The sequence below is a fragment of the Macaca nemestrina genome, chromosome 14 (genome assembly GCF_043159975.1).
Source record: "Macaca nemestrina isolate mMacNem1 chromosome 14, mMacNem.hap1, whole genome shotgun sequence".
Lineage (NCBI taxonomy): Eukaryota > Metazoa > Chordata > Mammalia > Primates > Cercopithecidae > Macaca > Macaca nemestrina.
The window spans coordinates 11081760-11092264 of record NC_092138.1 but is presented as its reverse complement, the minus strand read 5'-3'; the positions used below and the strand labels follow the sequence as shown (position 1 = coordinate 11092264).

General features: G+C 44.4%; 1 long non-coding RNA gene across 1 annotated transcript; it reads left to right on the top strand.

Annotated features, from left to right (window-relative positions):
• Nucleotides 1-268: 268 nt before the first annotated feature.
• Nucleotides 269-10027, top strand: LINC02872 (long intergenic non-protein coding RNA 2872). Its single transcript, XR_011612360.1, has 2 exons — nt 269-2059; nt 9637-10027. It is a non-coding gene; the product is annotated as a long intergenic non-protein coding RNA 2872 (long non-coding RNA).
• Nucleotides 10028-10505: the final 478 nt, after the last annotated feature.

Below are 10505 nucleotides of genomic sequence, written 5' to 3'. Positions count from 1 at the left end.
CAGAATGCTTAGCTACATTATTCACTTACCTGAGGCCCCCCACAAGTCCCCAAATAAAGTGAATTTCCAACATGGTGTTTGCATTGCTAATTGATGTCTACCTGCGAGATTTTCCAAGTGGAAGGTACAAAGGGAGATGGCAGGACTCCAAGAAACAGATCAGGGCTCCCCAGCCCTTGTGCCCCACACGTTTCTAAACAGCACAATTAGAGCAATAAATGCTGCAGCCCCGTGTTTGGCCTGACAGGATGATGACCCTGCAGCTGAGCAAGGCCACGTATGACAGACTAACTACTTGGAAAAGGACTCTCTTGAGGGTTACTTAACACAGTCACCTGTTGATTTATGAACACACACACTCACACATACCTTGTCTCACCCTTTTAATTATATCAATTTGCTACATCTCAGCAAAAGAAAAGAAAAAAAAACTGAAACCACTAATTACTCACAAATAAGTCAACGGCAAAGCTCCACATTTGCTCAATCTGGATGGACAAAGTTTGTAAACCACTAACACCTCATTTTCCCCTATTTTGTAATGAATTTTTAATTACATAAGAAATAACTGAATTCACTTTCTGAAATATTAGGACATTTACTCAAAAATGCCTTTTGACCACATTCTCCAATTTCTATCCCTCTGAACCCTCCCCTTGGATAGTCTGGGGTTTGGGGATTTAGGCTTGCAGTCCTTTTATATATAGCCTATAGTACAGCACAGAAAACAGTATTGCTTCATGAGGGTTTTTCTTGTTTTTCTTTTATTCTTTCTCTCTCTCTCGCCCTCATTCTTTTCTTACATAAATGGTTTCATACTGCAGTTTCATTCTGCAAATTGCTCATTTTATTTTATTTTTTGAGCCTTATCCCAGGCCAGTTCAACTAGATCACTTTTATTTATTTTAACTGCTGTATACAATTCCATCCTATAAATACAGCACACTTTACTTATTCCCTGTTTGATTTCCTGTTGATAGGCATTTAGGTTGCTCCAAGTTTTCACCATCACAAGCAATAACACCATGCACATAGTCAAATCTGACAATCCATGTCCACATGTTCCTCTCACCCAGGCACGCCCGGTCCATTGCCACCACACTGAAATGTCAGGCATCTTGACAACCAAGTCACGTGGTGCCTGGGTCTCGGTTTTCCGCGGTCTGGACCTCGGTGGAGCAAGGCTCTTAGGATCTTGCGGCCACCTCACTGGGTCAGGCTCTCCCCGGGGTGGTAGGACAAGCTAATAGCAGAAACAGGGCCATTTCTTCACCCAACCACTCACACGCTGACACACTCATGTTCAGATTCGAATGCAAAATTTCATTATTTCCCCTGAAACCTAAAAACCCACCTAAAGGCGGTTGAGTATTTGGCATTCCCTCTACATTGATCCTGGCTGAGGAAGGCCCAGGGGACTCCGGCCTGAGGAGGCCACGTTTTCCACAGCGGCCCTCCTTCCAGGGCTGCCAGGAGGGGGAAAAGGAACTCAGGGAGTTTTTGCCGGAGATAAGAGCAATTTTTAGTAAGGCAGGAGGTGGAGTCTGCCACGGGTGTCTTTCACACTTGCTACTTTCCAGCCCGTGAATACAATCCCGGCCCTGTTTCCCGGCCCCGCGGCCATTGCAGAGTCATGAAGTCATCGCAGCTGCGCCTGCAGCCAGGCGGGAACGGGAACGGGAACGGGCTGGCCGCCGTCCCATCCCCCGCCAGCCGGAAATGTCCGCGCACTGAAACGCAGACGCTGCCCGGGGAATGGCGAGAGCGAGCGAGAAAAAAAGCCTGAAGGCGGCGCGGGAGCCGGCGAGTGGGGAGACACAGATTCACACCCAGGGGCCTCCGGGCAGGGCCCGCGGGACTCAGGCCGTGTCCCGCTTGGAATGTGGAGCAGGCGCGGCCTCGGCGTCCGCACAGCTCCCCTGCATCTCCCCCTGGGGGTGTGGGGGCCGAGTAGGAGAACTGGGGGACAGAGGAGAGGCGCCTGGCTCCCAAGGCCCGGGCGGGGAGGCCTGGCCTCCTGCTCAGTCTGTGCAAATGGAAAAAGAGACGTAAGTGCCAAGTCCCAAAAGAGCAAGTCATGGGCCCGGGCTTTACAATCTGTTTCATGAGTTATTCCTCCAAGCATGCCTGGCCGTCGAGTTTTTTCATTAGTGCTGCAGCAAGCAGATGGGAACATGAGCACCGGAGAGCATGGAGGCCTCGCAGGCAAGCAGGTAGCGGCCCCCGACATTCTGGACAGGCTCTGGGGTCGAGGGAGCACGTTCTGATGCTTAAATAGCCTCCCCTTTTATTCTGACTGGGATAGTCCTGTGTGGTGGTTTGGTGTCAGTTTTACACCTAGACCCTCTCCCTACCCCTTGCCTTCATCCATAAGTAATGTCTGCCTCCGCCTGATCCCAGGCTGCCTTTCTGTGGTTCCAGAGACGCTGGTTGTGATGAGCAGCAAAGGGCCTCACTGTCTAAGTCACCCAGCAGTTCCCTTGTCCTCGGGAAGGCTGCATCTTAATGGAGACCAGGAGAAGTAATGCAGGAATGGAGTCTGGATGAGGACCCGCCAAGTTGCGAGGAAGGCAGAATGGCATAGACGGGGCGTTCCAAGCAGCCTGGGTTAGCCAGTCAGCTTTCCCACTGATAGAAACCTTGGAGGCACTTTATCCTGTGACCCCAACTCTCCTCCTCAGGTGTCAACTTCCTTTCTATTACCATTAACTCCTCTTATTCCAACCACAGCTGTTGTCAACCCTCTCAAACCTCTGAAAAACAGGATAAAAGCTCCAGTAGGTATCAGAATCTCTGCCTTGAAATCCTTTCAAAACGAAGGTTGTTATTGAGGGAGGATTTGAGAATGAAGAGGAGGCTGCTGCAGTCTGAATGTGATGGTATTAGGAGGTGGGGCCTTTGGGAAATGATTAGGGCATGAAAGTCCTCATGAGTGGGATCGGTGCCCTTATAAAAGAGGCCCCAGAGAGCTGCCTTGCCCTTCCCACCATATGAGGACACAGGGAGAAGGCACCTTCTATACAAACCAGGAAACAGACCCTCACCAGATGTTGAATCTGCTGGTGCCTTGCTCTTGGACTTCCCAGCCTCCAGAATTGTGGGAATAAACATCTGTTGCTTATTAGCCACCCGGTGTGTGGTATCCTGTTAGAGCAGCCTCAGATGACTAAGGGAGCAGCTTTCCATCCCCATCTCTGTAGGCCTCAGCCCCCCCCCCACCAGCATTCTCTTCCATCTTCATGAACATGGGATTTCGTGGGTCCCCCATAGCCCCTGATCCCTCTAGCACTTTGGTTTCATAATGAAAGAAGTAAGAGGAAAGAAAGATGGCAGAGAAGCAGCACATGGAAACCATCCTCTCTGGAGCAGAGGAGCAAGGAGAGAGGACAGTGTGGCGTGAGATGTTGCTGAGGAAACCCCATTGGGCTGAGGAGTGACTGGGCTCACCATCTTCCCTTCTTCTGTCTGCCCCTCCCTGGGACAGTGCTGCTCCCCATGTCCAAGGTCAGGGACAGGGGACAGGGTGGGATTGCCACTTGGGCAGCATCAGAAAGAAAACAGAAATTCCTGAGGGATGGCTGAGATGGACATGAAAGACAGCCCTCAAAAGTGGCCCCCACACATCCCTTTTGGGAGCCTTTCCTGTCTTTTACCTGAAGTACCTTCATAAATGAGTGTCTGCTTAATTTGTTTTTTAAAAACAGAGTGAAAAACATGCAATGTTTATGTCTTAAAGAAGGGTTTCTGATGAAAAACTGAGAAAGCACAATAAATGCAGTTTTGCAGTACCATGCAAAGCAATAAACGTGGAGTAGCTTCATACTGGGAGTTTATGTGTGAAAAACTGTAAATACTCATTAACAAAATCACCCAACCGAAATCACGTGAAAAAAGTGAGCTCTATAACTACGTATTGGCTATAACCTGGGTGTCTGTATAATCTGTCATCCAAACAAGAAGCTATGGGCACAAATCAAACCATCTAGAATGCTGGTCCCACTGGCTACAACTAAACTTGTCAGAGGTTGCATCTGTTGTCAATGTTGTGATGTATCATAGCCAGCAGTGAACTCCATGGAACTAATAATGAAAGGTGAACAGCAAGAACACAGCTGTGTCTTCATAAAGTTGTGGCTCAGATGCAATAAAGCATACCTCCGCTCATTCTCCTCCACAAGCTACTGACAAAACACAGGAAACAAATGGCAATATGTGGATTTCACAAAAGAGGAAACCCCACTTCCAGTGACATTGCTTCCTGTCACCTGTTCCTCCTCTAAGAGCAGAAAGCCATCATTCTTCGTCTCCAAATTTTATTTTCGAGATCATGACACATGAGTTTCCTTGTATCTTTGAAATTTACTTGAAACTTAAGAAGAACAGTCTAGACTGTTTTGTGCATCATGATCATATGATCACAATGATCAATGATTCTAGGCATTGTGAGAACCCTACTTTTGCCCCTTGAAAGACATCCCATTTGCTCTCAAGACAAATCCACAGTACAAGATAGGACATGCTGTCTTTTCATGAGACCATGAGTTCCTCAAAGACAGTGAACATGTTCTAACTTTATCTACTTTCTTTTCAATTTGAGGATGATGCATGCTTCCGGATAGGAACTGAAATACTAGTTCCATTCTCATTCCTAAAAATGTATACCCACCCATCTTCCATGAGCTCCTAGAAGTTGAGTGGTTCTACATTTTAAACAGAAAGCTTACTGGGAATTCATAGGTGCTGTGGTGATACAGGTAATGGAAGGAAGCCCATGTATGGGAAGGCTGGAGATAGAGGCAAGAAAGAGTCAAGAGCGCATCAGGCCCTCTGACCTGCCCTTGGCCATCTGCAACATAGGAGGATGCCCCTTGTGCCAGGTGGCTCTCAGAATCTGGGGACTGTAAGAACCAGGATCAGCAACCGTCAGTCACATGCTGAGCCCAACACTGACAATGAACATGTTCTGTCTATGACTCAAGATATACTCCCCATCTTCTTGAACCTTAAGCATATTACATTGAGTTCCTCAGGAAACAGCATTTAGAAATGCAAGCATTTTCATCTCATCCTTTATCTTTAAGACAAGTTTCTGGAGCCTCCCAAGAACTGATTTAAGGGTACTGAAAAAGGACTGGGTGAGGCTTTAGTTTGCTTAATCTCAATATTTGAAGTACATAACATATTTGAACTGAAGTTTAATTTGTGAAAAAATTCAAATTGTTTATTCTATAGAATATAATTGATTTTTAATGCCTCCTATATGACAAGTGGGAATAGACTGTGGTTTGCTCTCAAGACGTGTATAGGGTAGTAGGGTAAGAACATGTATATATCCAGACTGTTACAGTCTAAGGCAGATACGGGAAAGCTCTGCTTTGAGTTCTCACAATCTAGAGCCTTACCTAGTCGCTGAGGGGTGATAAGCAAATATCAAGACATTGTCCATTGTTGTCTAGGAACTAACTTTTGGTCTCTGTCATATAACGCTGGGTTTCTGAGGGTCCCAGTGTGCGTCAGGGGCAGGAGAAACAGTAGGAAGCTCTGTCTGGCTTCTTGCTTCATCACACAGGACCCGGGCGTTTTTGCCTTATTTAGAAATCTACTTGTTTTATTATGACACCAACCGTTTGTTAGCACAGAGAGAGACAGAGAGGCTCACAATGTTTGAGTCCCTTATCTCGAATTGTTTATGTTCTTAAAATAATTTAATTAACTTAATAAACAAAAGCATTTTCAATTCATAAACAAAGAGAGCTCAGAAAAATTAAATGTTCCAAGAGGCAAAGTGAATAGAAAAGTCACATCATCCCAAGTCATCCTCTCACCCTCTGTCTTGCACATTCCTGCAAGCCCTGTCCCTGAGAGCCAATGGGACTTCTAAAAACTGTCTTCATATCCTCATTTTGTTAAGATTTTAGTGGGATCTTGGAAGCCTTCTAGATGGATCAATATTAAAACCGGTTCTAAATGCCATGGCTATGTCTACCTTCTGAAATGACTCTAAAAAGATAAAGTGAAAAGGACAGTCAAATGTATGATTTAGAATTTACAAAGCTGTTTCAAATATATAGATAGATTCAGGTTTGGTTTTTTGTTGTTGTTTGTTTGAGATGGACTCTCCCTCTGTCACCCAGGCTGGAGTGTGGTAGCACAATCTCAGCTCACTGCAGCCTCTGCCTCCTGCCTTCAAGCGACCCTTCTGCCTCAGCCTCCAGAGTAGCTGGGATTACAGGCATGTGCCACCATGCCCGGCTAATTTTTCTGTATTTTTAGTAGAGACAGGGTTTCACCATATTGGCCAGGCTGATCTTGAACTCCTGACCTCAAGTGATCCACCTACCTCTGCCTCTCAAAGTGCTGGGATTACAGGGATGAGCCACCACCACACCCGGCCTGATTCAGTTTTTAAAGAAGGAAGAGTTTAAAACTCTAGGGCTGAAGGAAGATCTCTGAAAGAGCCAAAGGAATGAAGGAGTTACATCATTCTGGGTTTATGCCATCAACACAAGCAAGTAGACTACATAATTTTAATCTTATACTTTTATTAATTTTTGAGATATATTGTTATTATAAACTTTTTAACCCATAAATGATTAGAAACAGTATAACACTATTTATATTCATGACCTCTGAAGTGTACTATAATCTCTGCACTTCAGTAACACAAATGCAGTTCCTGAATTATGAGTGTAAATGTACGTGGATGGAATATAAATTATTATAGGGACAAATGCGCTATCTGCAAGTAGTTATGTATTTTATACAGTTAATATTAGCCAACTTGGCTTAAACATTAATTACATGTTAGGTACATTCTAAGAATTTCAAGTGTATTATCTCTAATCCTCCATGAACCCATGAGGTAGACACAATTGTTTCTTACATTTTACAGATGATGAAACTGAGGTTTGGATTTTGCCCAACGAACATAGCTAGAAAGTGATAGAGCCAGCCTCGAACCCAACCTCGAACCCAACCTCGAACCCTGTCCTGTGGGATGGTGAAGAGACGGCATGGAGAGATGATTAGTTGTAATATTATTATGCAATTATTATTTTAAAAGCAGGTGATTTGTCATTGTTTTTGACATGTCTCAAATTTTCCCTGATAAACCCTGTCATCTATGTCAGTCATAGTTCAATCAGAAGCAGAATCACTAGGAGGTAATACATGTTTTATGTATGCATGTCAAATACACAGACACACACTTATACACACACATATACATATATACCTCTGTGTGTGTGTGTATATATATCTTTGTTATGGGGATTTGTACCTTACAAAGTTGTGAGTTCTTGCTAAGCAATCTCTGTAAGGCCATTGTCCACAAGGCAGGCAGTGGGGAAGCAAGGACAAGATGGAGCCCGTGGGCACAAGCTGGAACCCATGAGGATGGGCTGAGACCAATTCTTGCTGCCTCTGACTTTGATGGTATGGGTGTCCTACAGGAAGAGCTTGTGCCCTTCATCACAGGAGCCAAGAGGCTGAAGCAGGACAACAGGGGGCCTACTGTCCCACACCAGCAACAAGCAGCATATGTGTGAGCTACAAAAAAGGCTGCTGCTTCACCTCCAACCTTCACATGTCCCACAGGAGGCTCTTTTGTGGCTCACTCTAACCAGAAACACGCAGGGGAGGGAATTCTGGGAAGTGTAGTTCTATCTAGGTAAGTTGACACGTTGCAAAGCTATCACACCAAAGTGCACCAAAGGTACGAAGATGGATGGGATATGGCTCCTGCCTTCAAGGGGCTAACCCTCTAGGGGTGTGAAGGGAAAGAGAAACATGAATGTATAATATCAGCACAAGTATTATAACAAGCATTATGATAAGTGCACTCAGGGTGCAATAGAAGCCACAAAAGTGGCTCACCCTACCCAAGGTGGGAGTCCAGGAGAGCTTCCTGGAGGATGTGGTGTCTAAGTGGCCTTAAAGGATGAAATAGAAGTTGACTAAGAAAAGAAGGATTAGCAAGGATATTAAGGTGGGTGGGGAGAGGGAATAACCACGAAGGTCTATGGCAGAGGCAGGATAGAGAGATGTATAAGCAATACATGCGGAGGGCTAGGAGTGGAAGGAAAAGATGTTGGAGAAGTCAGTGTTGCAAACCCTAGAAAGTCTATGCATTGTACTGTAGGAAACTTGGACTTCATGTCCCAGTGATTGGGGAGCAATTCAGGAGTTAGACACATGAAAATGATATGGTCATTGAGGTAGATAGTCTCCAAGTTAATCGCCTCACCGGCTTTCCTCTCTGTACATGTGTATTGCTCATTGCATTAAAAGGTAGGCTTTAATTTTTCTCCTCTTGAGTTTAGGCTGGCCTAAGCAACTGCTTGGCTAAGGGAAGGTAACAGAAGTGACATTCTAAGAAGAGGTCTTAAGAAGTCCTGCAGCTTCTGCCTAGTTCTCTCAGAATACTTGCTCTCGGAACATGACATCTCCTCTTAGAAACAAACTGCCATGCGGTCAGAGTCTAAACCCCATGGAGATGCCACATGTAGGTGCTCTGGTCAGTCATCCCAGCTGAGCTCCCAGCCAAAACCACCTTGTGCATTGCTATTGTGAACATCCAGCTAAGTCAGGCCTTTAGATCACTCCATTCCAAGCCACCATCTGAATGCAACTGCATCAAATACCCCAACTGAGGATTGCCCCTTATCAACCCACAGAATTGGAGAGAGAATCATAAATTATCTTAGACTTCCAAGTTTTCATGTGGATTGTTACATAGCAATAGATAACCCAAATTGCCATGTTTATGTTTTGGGTGTTTTAAGGGGAAGGAATGGAAGAGAAAAGACACTTTAAGTGAAGCTTACTGACTTAAAAAAAAGATAAAATGAAAGTAGGAAGACTTTGTAGGAATTCATTGCTATAACCAAAAGAGAAGATATGAGAACCTGAGCCTGAGACTACTAGTTGGGGTGAGAAGAAAAGCTGGATTCTAGAAACAGGAAATAAAATTAATAGGCTTTATGGTAAGTGAAGGGCAAAGGAGAGAGGAGGAGTCAAAAGTGTTTTGTGTGTCCCCTGTACAACTGGGTGGAAGCTAGCTATCTCAATCTCAAAGACCCAGAGCACAGCAGAAGGATCAGGTGGCATAGAGGAGGGAATATTATGAGTTCTATGAGGTTTCTAAGTGAATGGTTAATTTTGTGTGTCAACTTGACTGGGCCATGGGATGCCCAGATCACTGGTAAAACATTATTTCTGGATGTGTTTGTGCAGGGGTCTCAGAAGAGATTAGCATTTGAATCAGAAAACTGCACAAAGAAGATCCACCCTCACCAATGTGTGTGGGCATCATCCAATTATTTGAGTACCTGAATAGAACAAAAAAGCAGAAGGAGAGCAAACTCTCTCTCTGTGTCTCTGCTGGAGCTGAGGCGTCCATCTTCTCCTACCCTCAGATATCAGCACTCCTGGTTCTCAGGTTTTTGGACTTAGACTGGAACTCTTACCACTAACCTCCTGATTTGCTGGCCTTTGGACTTAGACTGAATTACATCATTGGTTTCCCTGGTTCTCCAGTTTGCAGACAGCAGATCGTCTGTTGAACTTTCAACTAACAACAGACATGAGCTAGATCCTATAATAAATTTTTTTTTGATATACCTATCTATCCTATAGGTTGTTTCTCTGAAAAACCCTGACTAATACAGTAGAGGATATCCAGATTGACAAGTCCAGGAGAAAGTCTGATTCAGGAGTTGAAAACCCAGATCGGAAAATCCTTTTGATAGATGTCAGTTGGGAAAGACCATGAAAATAGCCAAAATGATTCAAGGAGAAGATGCAAAGTGAACTGTGAAACAGGCCAAAGATGAATGGCTTTGGTAAACCTATACCTAAATCCTCTGCCATGGAATAGCTGCCTAAACTTGGGCAAATAACCTGACATTTCTCAGTTTCCACATTCCAAAAATGGATTTTTATGAGAATTAAATGTTATGATGCATTCCAACTACCTGGCCTAGAACCTGGCATAAGAGCTCAGTACATATTGGGGAGGGTTATCATCAGCAGCAGCAGCATCTTATTAACATTCCTGTGGAAGGGATGATGGGCTGCTGAGCAATTCATGAAGAAGATGAAAAACTATTAGAGAGGTGGGAGGAAAAAGAGAGGACTATCACAGAAGCAGAAGAGCTGAGAGTATCGAGAAAGGGCGAGGAGTTAGGGGGGACTAGCAAGTACCCTCTAGAGTTGGCAATATTCCGTTTGTTGAAGGCCTTAATGAACTAACGAAGTTGTGAGAGTTAGACAAAGCTGAGATGGGATATGAATCTCAGGGAGGATATAAGGACTCATTGATTACCATTCCAAGAAGCTTGTCTGGAAAGGAAAGAAGAGATGGTGGTAATCAGAGCAGAGTAGCAGGATGCAGGGAGTTTTTATTTATTCCTTTGTTCTTGTTGCTGATGTTGTTTTCATACTGTTTTGTTTGTTAAAGAGAGAGAGTTGTAAGTATAAAATAACCTATAAATAGAAAGAACCAG